We start from the raw sequence: 15,208 nt of genomic DNA, 5'->3' as shown, positions 1-15,208 counted from the left end.
AGAAATACTTTACTTCAACGTTCAACTATAGTGTGTACCACAGTTGTTCCATGCAGCGAGATAATAGCTACTTCCTTGATGAATCGCGGTTAGGAGTGATGAAAAATAAGATCAGACAAATTTCCTCATGCATCCCAATCCTAGCACCCTAATATCAACACATATAGGGTGTGCTTGGATCGGAGCCTACACCTACCGAACCAAAAAGTTGGTCTGAGTGTGGACAACCGTTTAGATGGGGATCAATAATTTAGCTTGCCCAGACTACATCAACTTCGCCAGTTGATTTTTATGCCAAAGAGTTGACGAGTTGTGGCCTTGTGGGCAGCTGAATGGTTCACCAATACTTTGACATGTAGAAGTGTTTGCTCTAGCCAATACAACCAAAAGATCGATCTGATGGAAGAGACTAGGCAACACATTATATACGTCAACACCCCCCTCATGTGTGGGGACCTCAGGCCTAAACGTGGACTGAAAGTGGGTTGCAATTTAATTGCGTCAGCCGAGTCTTGAACTCAAGACCTCTTGGCTCCGATACTATGTAGAAGTTCTTGCTCTAGCCAATGCAACCAAAAGACCGATCTGATGGAAGAAACTAGGCAGCACATTATATACGTCAACATGGTGTGCCCACACTCGATAAGGCCAGCAGGGACAACATCAAAACACACCCATAAAAGTGCATGATGGCTCTCTCAAGATATATTTATATATAAGTCCTTTTCAGTAATTTAGGAGCTACGTGCGGATACAGTTAAGTCCACAACAACCATAACTCACAAGGCACAACATGCCTCTGTTTTCACTATTGAAATGTCCTTTAGATAGACATGGAATGCTTGGTACTAGATATTAGTTCATACGTGCATATCTCACTTGAAATATATACGATGGAATTGGCCCTCTCCTTTTTCTAGCCATGCTAAATCGTATACACATCCATGCATTTCCTTCTCAAAAAAGGAAAATAATAAAGAAAATAACAAGGCCATACGCAGTTTTAGAGGCAACACATGCATTCACCATTCTGGAAGGGGCTAATGTGATATGAAAGTAGCCTTTTTCACTAGGACAAAATTATCGTAAGGAATGACAATACGACTAGATTTTGGAAAAATACGTGTCTAGATGAGACGCCACTAGTCATACAATATCCAACCCTCTACAACATTGCACAACGTAAGGAAGCTTTTGTAAGTAAGATACTAGGATTGGTGCCCTTGAACATTTAGTTCCAAAGGTCACTGGTGGGGGACAGATGGGATAGATGGCTACATCTTGTGTGCAGGTTGATGAAGGTTAACCTATCTAATGATCCGGATACACTTCACTAGAAACTTTTGGTGTCACAAGTTTTTTCGTGGAATCTATGTATCTAGATTTGATTGACTCTAGTCCAATCCCAACATCGCTACATATTTGGAAGATTAAGGTGCTTTTAAGAATAAATATATTTATGTATTTTGTGCACAAGGAAGTGATTTTTGCTAAGGACAACTTGGCAAAACGTAGTTGGGAGAGTAGTAAACGATGTTGTTTTTGCAATCTAGGTGAAACTATCAAACTTCTTTTTCTCAAATGCCCACTAGCCAAGCTTTTATGACGTGCATTACATGTGGCCTTCAATGTCAGTTCTCCTAATAGCCAGATATGTTCTACACAGACTTGTACATGGTCCTGAATCCACAACAACCATCAAGAGTCCACCATTTATTTAAACCAGATGTCTAGGGCGCAATCCATTAATTAAGGCTGGTCGTAGTGGGAGTAACATAGGTAGTAACTTAGATGCCACACAAGCAAAAGTGATGAGGTGGCAATTAGTTAATGAGGAGAGAGGCAAATAGAGTAACATAATATGTTACCATCACATAGCGCTTTCCAATGCAAAATGAGTCTACAAAGCAATAAATGAAGACATCTATGTTACCACATATATGATACTACCCACTATGAAGGTAATAACATAGACTAGTAACATATACATGTTACTAGTCTAAGTTACTCCCCACTATGACCAGCCTAAGAAGAAGGTAGTTTCCCGGTCAATTGAACATTGAACATTGAAATATGTGCGCCCAACTTTTTTTTTTTAGGGAAATATGTGCGCCCAACTAGGCCACGTCTCCTTTTATTCGGTATGAATAGTGCGCGCGAGCGAGAAGCACTGCGAGAGAAAATAAAAAGGCCGCAGCGAGCGCGAGCTGGATTGGAGAAAATATCTCCTCTCTCTCCCTCCTCCCTTCTCATCCGGCTCCTCTTCTTCGTGCCGCCGCCTCCTCCTCCCCCACGACCCCGCCTCATCTCCTGCCGCTGCCTCCTCCTCCTCCCCCGCGACCCCGCCTCATCTCCTGCCGCTTCCTCCTCCTCTCCTTTCCTTGATGTCTCTAGGGCGACCCCCAACCACCCAACACCAACTCCGGCGGCCTCCTCTCCCTCCAGTGCCACTGCTCGACCCTCTCCGGCGACCCTCACCATCCTTCCTCTCGAAAGGAAGGGAAGGGATGGGGAGGGGAGGCTCCAGATCGAGCGGAGCGACACCCAGATCCGCAGCGGCACAGGCACCGGCGCGCCGTCGTCCACCTGGTCCTCGAGGAAGGCCATGGATGGATGGAACGATCGATGGATGGGGGCGGAACCCTAGCCCCACACCCACCCATGGATGACGACGGCGGCGGCCTTCTCTCGGTGGGGGTGGGGAGCGAAGCTTTCTGATACGGTGGCCCTCGACGCCCGCGACGGGATGCAGCACCTAGACTTCAAAGGTACGCACGCACGCCCTCCATCCGCCTCCCCTCCCTCTGTACTTCTTCTTGTTCTTCTAGATGACCCCTGCGGTTGGGTTGGTTATAGAGAGATAAATATACCTCTACGCAGTTCCTGAGGGCAAAGTTGAGACCCCATCCATGAACTAAATCATTCTGCATTCAGGAGAGGCACCAATGAGTAAAGGCAGAGCAAGTCCATATATAACGGCAGGCACTGGCCGGTAACATATACTGACCTGAATCATATGCCATACGCATCGCCATGCCACCCTTGCGAAGACTGGAGCCATTATTTCAACAGACCTGTTTTACAGCAAAACATAAATCTAAGTAATTAGCAACAGAGAAGCGTAAGTTAGATATCTCTGTAATAGTATAGATGTGGATAGAACTCAGCAAAGAGGATAGTAAGAACATACGCAACACAAGGTGGAAGATGAGGGTCAGCACACCAGCCTGGTCTTTCCTCTGTCTCCCTGCAACAACACAAGTTGCCAGCTCAAGTTACTACATCAGAACAAAGAAATCTATTTATTTGCTTTCTTTCATATTGTAACTGCACCACTCACTTGTGGACCTCTCGGTCACCTCTTCTTTTGGTCATCTGCCAAGTAAGTCCTCGGTCAGGTTCTAAGCCAGGCTAGGAGATAATTAGACCATCTTTGTTAACAAAGTTTGATGTGCCTGTAATCCAACACCAATATGTATACGTCAGTCCTCATATCAAGAAAAAATTGTCTGGATAACTGAACAGTGGAAGCATACTCCTGTGCGTTGAAATGATCCACCCCAAGGTCTTCATCCCAGATGAATATGTACTCATAAGCTGCCACAATATCAGGATGCAAGAATCTTTTGGCATACCACCTAGAGGTACGTGCATAAAGAAGCGTTAGAAGAAGATTGATTCCAAATTACAATCAGAGGAATAGCCAGCACATTGCAGCATAGTAGCACACCATTTAGTTTGTTTGCTGACACTGATATGGATGGCTCGCTTTGAGCACTCAAATTCGTCCCATTCGGTCACATGGCCATCATAGTGGAATAACAGGATAGCAAAATTGTCGGAAAACTGCAACAAAGAAGAAGAAAAAACTATCAGGATGGTAATCGAGTGAAATGACATGCATTGATAAGAAAATTCAGTTTCTACTAAAACTGCGCAGAGCTAATTTTTTGGTTATTCTGCTCAATAAAGTTGACAACAACATTGCCTTCTTCACTGCTCTGTTTATATTTTCTTTGTGTGCATATCCAACAGTGAAGGTCACAAGGTACTTTGGTTTGAATGGCAGGTCCTGCATATTTGAGATCAAATGTCAGCACACCAAGCACCAGATGGTAGAAGGGTACAAAATTTAGGACTTCTGGTTTGAATTAATTCAATACATAACATGTGAGCAATGTCTGTGAGGTACCAAGTTTCTAACTTAATAACAATGGAGATGAACATGAAGAGCCACAAAGTATAACACTAATTTCAATCTCAACAATGCATAACGTTTTGATCTTAAAGAAAGAACTAGCTTAAAGATAAGGCACACATGCTTGTAGATTTGAATATTTGGCAAAGAGATAGGAATTCAAGACATTTCTCAAGATGTTCAGTTATAAAATAGTTCCAGCTACAATAACGATCTGATTACAAATCCATGTGTAATGCCACTATTTTATGCTACATTTGTTATTCAGGTCCAGTTGCGTAATTGGTCAAAAGGACATTTTGAGGTGCTTGTCCAGATGTGATTATTTCTCTTCAGTAACAGGTCAATCATATATTTCTTTCATCTAACTTTGTGCTTTGTTATCTACAAACTAATAGGTCATTCTGTCTACATACTATCATGCCCTAAAACTGTGATAGGTTTGCCCCTATTTTTGGTTGTGTTGCCAAATCATTTCAAAATATGTCCTTTTAATGGAGTTAGAATATTTTAACGTTACAATGGCAACCTAAAAATAATGGAAGCTTTCCAGCATTACCAAAGTTCCACTCCTGTTTCTATTCATTTTGGTCGCTCTAGGAATTTCTAGCCATTTGTACGTACCTAGTGTTATTGTTGAAAATTGAATTAGTAAAATAGCTTGTGATAAAAAAATCCCTAAATGTTTTCCCCTTAGGACAGAGTTGTTGTTTTTGAGGAGCAAGGTACACGATATATATGTAGGGCCTCTTTGGTCAACGTCTCAATGGATAAAAGCCAATGCATGTTCACTTTACAAAAAAGGAGAGAAAACCTTCATGTGTTTCATATGCTTACTCGTGGTGATGCCAACCTTTTGCTATTGCAAACGTTACTGGTTCTCTAATATCAAGATCACCTTCTTTTCTGTTGCAGCAAACATTACATGAACTTTCACGAGTTTGTTTACAATTTCGAACTCCTCCAATTGAACGGCTCGTCTACTGAAGTACTCTGTTTGTGTACAGTTTTGTAGGAGTTTGGAGTACTCTGAGCACCTACCTGTAGTGTGCCATCAAAACCACGTGCACTACAGGAGTTTTGCATGGCATGAGTAATCTTCCTCTCCTTCCTCCCTCACAGTCTCTAGCCGCCCTCTCCCTCTAGATTCAAATTTAGTTCTTACGTGCAAGAGTTTGCATCATGAATGAAAGCAGAGCTGATTCTCATTTCAGTACTAGGTGGGTAGGGATTAATCCATCAAACTGAATGATTATAGTTAGGAAACCTGTCAATATGGTTATATGTATTAGTAATAAGATTTTAAATCAATTCAAACAGGAAAAGCATGTGATTTTTTCTATTTAGTACTCCCTCCATCCCAAAATTCTTGTCGTAGCTTTGTCTAGATACGGATGTATCTAATACTAAAATGTGACTTGATACATTCGTATTTAGAAAAATCTAAGACAAGAATTTTGGGTCGGAGGGAGTATTTAGTATTTCTGGAAAACTATACGCGTTCTTGCTAATTTCATACTACTAGATTACAGTCGTACATGCTCTTGCTTGTCTACAAAATTTCATTCTTGCATCTAACCCTGATTAAAGAAATGCTTGAATAGCAGGATGGCATTGGGTTGTCATGTTTTACTGTCATTTGCGTGTAGTACTCTGTTGACTCAAGTGCTTTGCTATTATAATGTTGTCATTTACGTTTAGTAATCTGTTGACTCACATGGCACACTATGTGACTGCATGTGGCCAAGAAGGTTTATGAATGTCTTAGTATTTTGTTAATAACATACCTCAGAAGCTAGAACAGATTGGTTTCATGCAGGTGCCATTCTACTTGTAGTTTATTTCCAGGGTGGTTTTGCTATTTATAGATGTATCATGTAGGTAGGGTAAAACATCCTCTTGGTCTCTTTTCTGTGGTCTGTGGTTGTAGCTTAAAATTGGTGCATTCATGCGAAAAAGATCAAATTGGTCCCTGTATATACAAGTGAACTGTAGAGAAAGATTCCACATGGCGTTGGCTTTAGGGAAGTATCACGCAAATAAAGGAGAGAGATTACACAGTGGGATGATGTTTCTTGCTATATTCTCAACTGAATTGAGTATCATACAAAGATATCATATTCCCAAACTTGCCTCTGGGAATAATAGCAGTCAAGTAGTCATGCTGGGTTTTCTATGATCCAAATAAGAGCACACTTGCCTTTGTTTTAACATACAGATTAAATGTTGAGAAGTATATTATTCTGATTGCTTAGTCAATGTATCGATAATAGTATGGTGCATGCCGACTCTTGTTCTCTTATCGTTTCCTAAGGATCACTTCTAAGGATATAAGGAAAGGCATTTCCTTCCCATGCTTATTGACTGCATATCTCCTGGTCCTGTCATTTGGTATGTGCTATCAACATTGTTAATCATTTAACTTTATTTTTCTTTCCCTTTACAGCCTACTTGAATGGATATGGTTCCTGAGAGGCCATTTCTTATGTGCATCAGGTCCTGAAGGTGGATGTTGCTTATTTAGATATCTATGATTCCAATTTATTCAAAAGGTTCATGTCATACTGGATGTTATTCATTGAGTAGCTTCAAACAATATGGCATGAACATATTTGTTTTCCATTTGGCCAATAATGAAATGATCTTTGTGCATATAAAATGGTTATCGATACCATAATTCTTGGTTTTAATAAGCTTCTTGCACTAAACCGTTTAAGCCATTCTACTATCTGTAATACAATCCACATTGCATCATCTTTTCATTTATGTCTCCTACTTATTCACTACTAGCATCGCTTCTAACTGGCTTCTTGCGCCATTGGCGCAACCAGGTCATCTAGTTAATAGAAAACGAGGTGGAAACTGCCACAACCTGCTGACCAAGCACACACAAGAGACAACACACGCACACCACTTCAAAGAGCACCTCGTCAAGGTTGCACATTGTTGCATTCATTATGACTACTCCGAAGCAAGTGAATCCTACTTCACCGTAAACAACCGCCGACCAAGCCCACACCACAAAAGCCATGAGATGCCACAATATCCATGCCAAGCAAAGCCGCGGCAGTGCAACTTTGATTCTGATGGCAAGCTATGAAGGAGAATTATGCAAGGTTGTCACCAAACAAACCACTTGTGGTCCGTCATTGCCAGCACCCAGACTCTGCCGCCATAGCTCTGACTTCACTGCAACAAGCGACCCGAGACAATCCAATAGACACGCCGAAGAGTCGATTACCGCAACCTTTGTCGCGACTCCAACATCGCTCACCCCTGACGCCGTGTCGTAGAAGCTCTCACACCACCACCGGCCAGGAATTTGTGATCCGCAACGTCGTGCATGTGCAACACCGGGAAAGCGCAAGCAAGATCGTGACCTTCAAGGAGACACCCCGAAGGGAGGAACAACATCCTCACCCAACCCAACACGAGTTTTCAGGCTTCCCGAAGAACATGAACCATTGGATGAAGGAAGAGGAGATGCTCCATCATACCCTGTCTCCCCTAGGGCGCTCCATCGTCGAATCTTTCGCTTGGAGTTTTCCACCCCAATACCCCCACACATCTCATGGCCCAATGGCACTAGCCCATCCAAAGTGACAATGAGCCCATCACCATGCAGAGCCACCTTGTCTCCATCAAGTGTCTATCATGGTCCTCTTTTTAGAGAAAAGGTGTCGGCCGAGCCCGAGAAAAGGCTCGAACCTAACCCGGCTTTGAATTAACAAAGCCATCAACCGGCCAGGATTACACGGAGGAGTTACAAAGTAAAGAAACAAGAAACGGCAAAGATACATAGAGTTGTAACAGCTTACAACCAAGTAGTGATACTTGCAAACACAAGATAGTAAAAGGAGCCTAGCCAGGATCACCAAGGTCACACGCCAAGAGTAGTAGCCACACCAACAGCAGGGTGAGGGGTAGCACGAACCAGCATCGACAACCAACATCTCCTCGCCTCTCCCGCAGAACATGCCAAGAGCGACATGCCAATCGCTTCTACCTCCGAAGAAGACCACTATCTTCTCGCCCTGGCTTGAAGGGCGCCGCACCGTCGGAAGGCAGAGTGCTCGCCATAGAGCCGAATGGACATAGCCGGCTGGCAGCTCAGGCATGAGGGAGCAAAGCACCACATACGCTGGGTTGCCACAACCTCACCACCACCTGATGATAACCACACGCCCAGACGAAAGCTGAAGAATGCCGGCACAAGACGAAAACCGCGCGGATAGGATGGATAACAAAGAGCAGATCGCCGCCGCCTAGTCCTCAGCAAGCAGAGAAGCACCATCCACACCCCCGCGAACCCCGGACGACGCCTCCAGGGAGGTAACGCCATCGACATGCCGCCGCCGCCCACAAGGGGAACCAGGGCTTTCGCCCAAGCAGGAGTGAGGAAGAAGGAGGCAGAAGGGGACCTCGACGAGGCCTCCAAGAAGGGGACCGACTCCAAGAATTGGAGCCGGCCTCGCCGTGGCCGCCAAATGCCAAGGGTTTCCCCCGGTCCCACACTCCACGCCCAACCAACTGAACCCGAGAGCACGAGCCATCGCGGCGAAGCTGCCATGACCGGATCAGACCGGTGGGAGCATCCATGAGCAGAGGACCTCGATCTTCACTAGAGCCTGCACACGAGCCACAACCTTGTCGCCCGCACGACCAAAGTTGCGGTACCGCACTCGTGGCTGCCGCTCGCCGCAGAGCCGGCACCGCCCACGCACCCGAGGCCGCCGCCCCGGCATCCACCCACCACGAGCATCTCCACCAACACGTGAACAACCCCTACACCACCCTAGAACGACGGACCAACACCTCCATGACAACCACCAGGGAAGGGGCCTGCAGCGGTCGAATACGCCAGATCCAGATCCAGCCGGGAGTGAACCCCAAATCCCCAATCAGCACGGGAGCAGGGGCAGCACACCCATGCCGAGCAGAGGGGCCACATCCCCTTGCCAGCCTCCCGCCGGCCACGGCAAGGGCCACCGGCCACCACCAGCACAGATCTGGGAGGGAGGCCACCATGGCGGCCAGGCAGGGGCTGGATCCCAGGCTGCCCCCATAGCACGGCAAGGACGACAGCCTCCATGGCTGGCACTGCAGCAGCCAGATCCGGGGGAGAGCGCCGCGCCGGGATGGGTTGACGGGGAGGAGTGGTCGCCGGCGAGGATGGGATGTGGGGCGCGCGCGACCGGTCGGGGGAGCACGCAGGGACGCCCCGCCGCCGCCAAGCACCGCACGGACGAGGCCCACGGCAGCCGCTGGCGACGGCGGAGGGAGGAGGAAGGAGGCGGGGAGACCTAGCGCCGCCGGTGGGATTCGCCCCCCGAGTCGCCCAGGAGCGGACGACGGGGGGGGGGGGGGGGACCCTCATGGTCCTCTTTAATATCCCACATGCATCATGCTACAATGGCTGTCCCCTTTGGCACATTGGTGGCTCGTGCATAAGCATGTGTTTACCTAGTTTTCCAAAAGAGCCATTGTGGAGAAGAAGCAATCAGTCATGAGAAGAAGCTATGTATAACAAACTACATACGCCGCTTAAAAAACTAACAGACATACACAACTTTCCTATTTTGTCTTGATTTAGAATTGGAAACATTTTTTTCTAGTTTCGTTTCCTTTAATGTACATGTCATAACTCAACAATTTTGAAAAAAAAGCTCATTTCGAGAAAATGAACTAATCAGTGCACCAACCAAGTCAGGAATAATTGCATTTTGCAAGTCTGAATCTTTAATTGTTGATCCAGAAATATCTAGCTATTACTACTAAGAGATCAATAATACAAAGCCACATTTACAAAAGGTTGAACACCATCGATATAGCTACCGGCTTGCGGTCTATGCAGCCAGATTTTACCCATCAATGCCATAGTATTTGTAGATTATACAGAGAAATTCAAGTTGGATGTGGTCCTTTTTCCTCAAATACGCACATATTTTATAGAAGGAGGGGGGGGGGGGGGGGCATCCCAACCACCGTTGATGTTACAGGGAGTAAAACGCTATACCATCAAGAACGCTTACAACTCAACACGCCACCCTCAGTATACACAACGTGACTACTCGCTACGCGCCCACCCCGATAGCAACTCAAACAGACTGTCCACTTCACCCTTCAATAGGCTCGCCTGCTGCCAAGCTCTTCCCTCGACGACGACTCGCCTGACCACCGCCTCCAAGGACGTGAAGCACCGTCGAAGACAACCGCGTTCTTGTGCTGCCAAAGCTCCCAAAGCACGAGCGTGGCGAGAGCCCTCAACTCCTTTGGCTTGCGCACGCCTGTCGTTCTCGCAACGCACCAAGCCTGGAGGGTGTCCTGGGCCGTGGGTGACCACTCTGGTTTTTCTAAGGCCGAACATAGTGTTCTCCACACTGTTCTTGCAAATACACAGGTCAGCAGGATGTGCTCTTGATAGTCTCCTCCTCCTGGTCACAAAAAGGGCATGTATCTTGATGCGGAAGTCCACGTCGGACGAGTCGGTCAGAAAGTCCAGCACCTGTTTCTCATAGCTAGCTAGGTGAAGAAGCGGCATTGCAAAGGGGCCCAAGACCTCAAGAGAAGTCCACGGTTGGTACCACCTCCCTGCCAGCGAACAAGGCAGCGTAGGCGGAGTGGACCGAGAATTGCCTGAGACCTCCACGCCTGTAGTTGAATGTGGTCCTAGCTTCTTGCTCACCAAGTCTGACAATGAATATCGCAGCCATGGCTTCCAGACATGTGAAACTAGAAATAATTGACTCTAGCTTTCATCTAATATAGTTTGTGTCTTGCAGCTCCTCTGTACGGTCTGAATCTTTGGCAGAAAGGTCAAATTTCCTCATGCATCCCAAGCCTATGCAGCCCAATTATTGTTTGCGGGTTATGCAACTTAATATGAACACAGATAAAATGCCCGCCGGCCCTGGGTAACCTCCAATTTGGTCCAAGTATTCGTCATGACCAGAACTTCTGCAAAACATGGGTACTCTATATTGCACATGCATGGTGTGTGCTCTTGTTGGTTATATGTATGGAGGTTCCGGCCCTGTTAAATAATTTAGGAACTACATACATATAAGAGTTAAGTCTACAACTACCGTCACTCACAAGACACAAGATGGCCAGGGGCGGAGCCAGGATTTGACGATAGGGGGGGGGGGGGGGGGGGGGGCGAAGTATTCAATGAACATATAGAAGTTTTTTTTCCTAACAATGACCATTCTATGAGGAATACAAGATAATATGGATTTTGCAATTAGAAAATGGTAGATTTTCATTAGTTTGAATGTTGTTCTTATGCCTAAAACTCACAGGACAAAATGTATAATCTTATATGGAATTCTAACAATAATAATCTATCAGTTTGTGAAATTCTAACAATAATAATAACTTGCGATGATGTAGACATGAGCCGATGATATACCTTAGATATGAAGTGAGTCCTGTTGAGTAGTGCTAAGGGCAAATTCTGAAACTAAGATGATAGAATAAGTGCATACCTATTTTTAGAATAAACAAAAAATTGCCATCCCTAATTAATCCCATCGAAAAGGCAAAAACTTCCTTGTCTTGTGGAGAAAGATGTGGATCAGTTCATCAGTATTCCATGGTATATATATAAATCAATGAAGGAACCAGGAAGACGCACCGTAATTATTCCGCCATCGGCGACGGCGGCCGCGCTAATCTGTTGTACGGATGCCCTCGTCTAACTTTCATGGGCGGCTACGCGCAGCGAGCTCTTGTGCGTTTTTTAGGGAAAGCGAGCTTGTGTACGTTGTGCGTCGGGGCCGAAACGATCGAAGCCATAGATCGTGGTCTGGCCAGCTTCCACAAGACCACAACTACCAGCATGGCGGAACTGGGCTTCAAGCCTTCTTGATCGCACTGTTAGGGGGGGCCAATTAGTCCTAAATCTAATTGACCTTGCCTAATCTACCTGGGACCTACACTACGGTACTTCAGTACGAGACAACCATTGAGGGGGGGGGGGGGGGGGGGGCTGGCCCCCGCTCGTCCCCCCTTAGCTCCGCCCCTGAAGATGGCTCTCTCCCCACCCGAGAAGTGGTTTTCACGAGGGCGTGAAATGGTTGGTATTGCGTTCCTATCTCACATATATATGAGCGATCCTTGTCCTAGAACCTGGCTTGTGCTGTTGATGGAATTGACCCTCTCTTTTTCCTGACCGTGCTAGCATATGTCTGCAGCGTGCCATGGGTGCTTTTCATGATGTGTAAACAAAAAGCACCAAGATTTACTTGATGGGTAGATATCACTGTTGTAGTGCAGATATCAGGAAGCAGCTTACTGTTGGCACGCGAAATCGCCGTGCAACACCAGGATATTTGTCGTGCTTTTGTGACGACGAACGATTGCTTTACGAGCAAAGCAACAAAGATTTCCTGCTTTCGTGGGGAAGAACCGGCCGCTTTTCAACGCAAAACGACAAAGATCACAAAACCCTAGGGCTGCTAGGGCTCGGCAGGAAGTAACGATGAAAATAGACGTACGTGAAAATATACTTTGTATTGATAGCTCGATTGTTGGGGGATTTTCCAATCGGCTGTGGCCTTATAAATAAGGTACACTGGACTTTGCGTATACAAGGCAGGACTTGGTTCCGTAGCATGCCTTGCCGTACAGAAATACAACTTCAAAACTAAAATCGAACAGGACTTGATTCGGTTACCATGTGACATGAGTACAAAAAATATAGTTGCCAATCTAAGTACGTAACAAATTTAGGCCATATCTACGTACATGCAGTCTTGCATATATAAATAAAGTATTCCGGCCACGTCGCCATCACACTAAATATAGTGGCTAAGCATATGTATAAATACCTTGAGCCCACCAAGAAAATATTAAATATTCCGGCAACGTCGCAAATCAAACTGGATAATGGCCATCAGGACTAAGCATACTTCTTCATACACGTAGATATATATCACTTGCATGCATCACGCCCATGGTCCAGTATAGCATATGCTTCTTCTTAAGACTTGTATCTTCACCTTTCATGAAATTTCCTGTGGCAATACTTCAACAATGCATTAACCGATCAGCTTGATAAATCATTGATTTAATTTGGCTCATCACATACTAAGTAGCCAAATTATACCATCAACACATGCCCCCCTGTTTTTGGTACAATTGCATTGACCAAAAATATATAGGAATTGCCGTAGGATAAAGTCGACCATTGATCACATCATTACTTAGGGAGATGTCCAACGATACATAGGCCAAAGATACATAGGCCAAATTTTCTTAGGGTGATATTTCAAATAATATATATCGGCCAAATTTGCTCAAGGCGATACTTGAAATAACATATCGGCCACAACATGTTCAGGCCTCCTGCCACATGCTAGGATAATACTTCTTCAAATATTTTCCGTTAAGAGCTTTGGACAACTTCTCTCCCTGCAAAGATTGTACAAAATATGAATTTTCAGGAACAATCTCTATAATTTTATACGGGCCTTCCCAACTCGGCGACCATTTGCCGAATTTTCTATCTTTAGTTCCAATAGGTAAAATCGTTTTCCATACTAAATCCCCTATTTGAAACGATTTCTCTCTCAAGTTTTTATTATAAGCCTTGGCTACTCTTAATTTCTCCTTCTCAATTTCTCGCAAAGCTCTTAATCTCTCTTCTGAAATGTCATCTATCTTATCCATCATCAAATCATTATAATCTATAAGCGACAAATCATTTTGTCTGGCCACTCTAAGAGCGTGTAAATTAACCTCTACAGGTAACACCGCCTCCTGACCATATACCAGATCATACGGTGCCACTTGAGTCGCTCCGTGCTTAGATATCCGATGAGCCCATAAAGCTTCCGAAAGTACCTCATGCCATCTTTTCGGATGCTCCTCAATTTTCTTTTTGATAAGCTTAATTAAAGTTCTATTACTAGATTCGGCCTGTCCGTTAGCTTGAGCATAGTAAGGCAACGAATTTAACAATTTAATTCCTAAAGATTCGACAAATTCATGAAATTGATGAGACATAAAAGAAGCACCTTGATCAGTAGTTAAAGTTTGAGGAATACCAAATCTATGAATAATATGCTCTAAAACAAAACTAATAACCTCTTTGTGAGTCATATTTTTCAAAGGAACTGCTTCAGTCCATTTAGTAAAATAATCTGTGGCAACTAGGACGAAGCGATGTATTTTAGAAGACGAAGAATGTATCTCACCAATAAAATCTAAGCCCCATCCTCTAAATGGCCACGGCCTAATTATAGGATTCAACATAGCTGCGGGCGCTAACGGTATATTCCCAAATTTTTGACATGCTTCACAACCTTTATAGTACCGAAAACAATCCTCTAGCAAAGTAGGCCAATAAAACCCTGCTCTTTTTAATAACCATCGCATTTTGTGAGCCGACTGATGTGTCCCACACATTCCTTCGTGCACTTCACCCGTAGCCACTCTAGATTGATCAAAATCCAAGCATTTTAAAAATAACCCATCGATTGTTCGGCGATACAACTCATTGTTAAATAAGGTATATTTTAAAGCTTGTCGCCGAATTTTTCTATCTCTCGTTTGACTTGGATCCTTTAAATGATTAACTAGAGGAACTCTCTAATCACTCGGATCTAAGTTATTTGCTAATTCGGTCGTTTGTGACTCATGCACCGAATCTGCACTAGACTGTACAACTAATTGTTCAACTGTGCTAGGCCTAAGTGCACTCTGTGGCAAAGTATCCAACATTATAGACTCAACATGCATCGGCTTTTCAAATATAAAAAACATTCCTTTGCTAATGTGATAACCGGATGCTTGCTGTGCTAAACAATTAGCTCTAGAATTTTCTTTTCTGGGTATATGATGGATGGTGAACGTATCTAGAGATTTAATTATGTCTAAACATCGGTCCAAATAACTATTTAGTAACCCATCAAAACATTGAAATTCGCCTTTAATTTGTTGTACCACCAGAAGCGAATCCCCAAAAGCATCTAGATCCTTTACACCCATATCAACTACAAACAAACA

At 44.6% G+C, this 15,208-nt stretch overlaps 2 long non-coding RNA genes across 4 annotated transcripts; one reads left to right on the top strand and one right to left on the bottom strand.

Moving 5' to 3' along the window:
- Window positions 1–2,168: 2,168 nt before the first annotated feature.
- On the top strand, window positions 2,169–6,906 carry LOC123156224 (uncharacterized). 3 transcript variants are annotated; one of them, XR_006477922.1, is made up of 3 exons: window positions 2,227–2,768; window positions 4,070–4,123; window positions 4,467–6,906. It is a non-coding gene; the product is annotated as an uncharacterized lncRNA (long non-coding RNA). The 3 variants fall into 3 exon arrangements; XR_006477921.1 differs by having other exon boundaries at window positions 2,169–2,768; window positions 4,070–6,906; XR_006477923.1 differs by lacking the exon at window positions 2,227–2,768 and adding an exon at window positions 2,775–3,644 and having other exon boundaries at window positions 4,070–6,906.
- Window positions 3,394–3,847, bottom strand: LOC123156225 (uncharacterized). The gene is made up of 3 exons (XR_006477924.1): window positions 3,731–3,847; window positions 3,537–3,638; window positions 3,394–3,455 (listed from the first exon to the last, which is right to left on the bottom strand). It is a non-coding gene; the product is annotated as an uncharacterized lncRNA (long non-coding RNA).
- Window positions 6,907–15,208: the final 8,302 nt, after the last annotated feature.

This window comes from Triticum aestivum, chromosome 7B (genome assembly GCF_018294505.1).
Source record: "Triticum aestivum cultivar Chinese Spring chromosome 7B, IWGSC CS RefSeq v2.1, whole genome shotgun sequence".
In the NCBI taxonomy this organism is placed as follows: domain Eukaryota; kingdom Viridiplantae; phylum Streptophyta; class Magnoliopsida; order Poales; family Poaceae; genus Triticum; species Triticum aestivum.
This window is presented reverse-complemented; position numbering and strand designations above follow the sequence as displayed.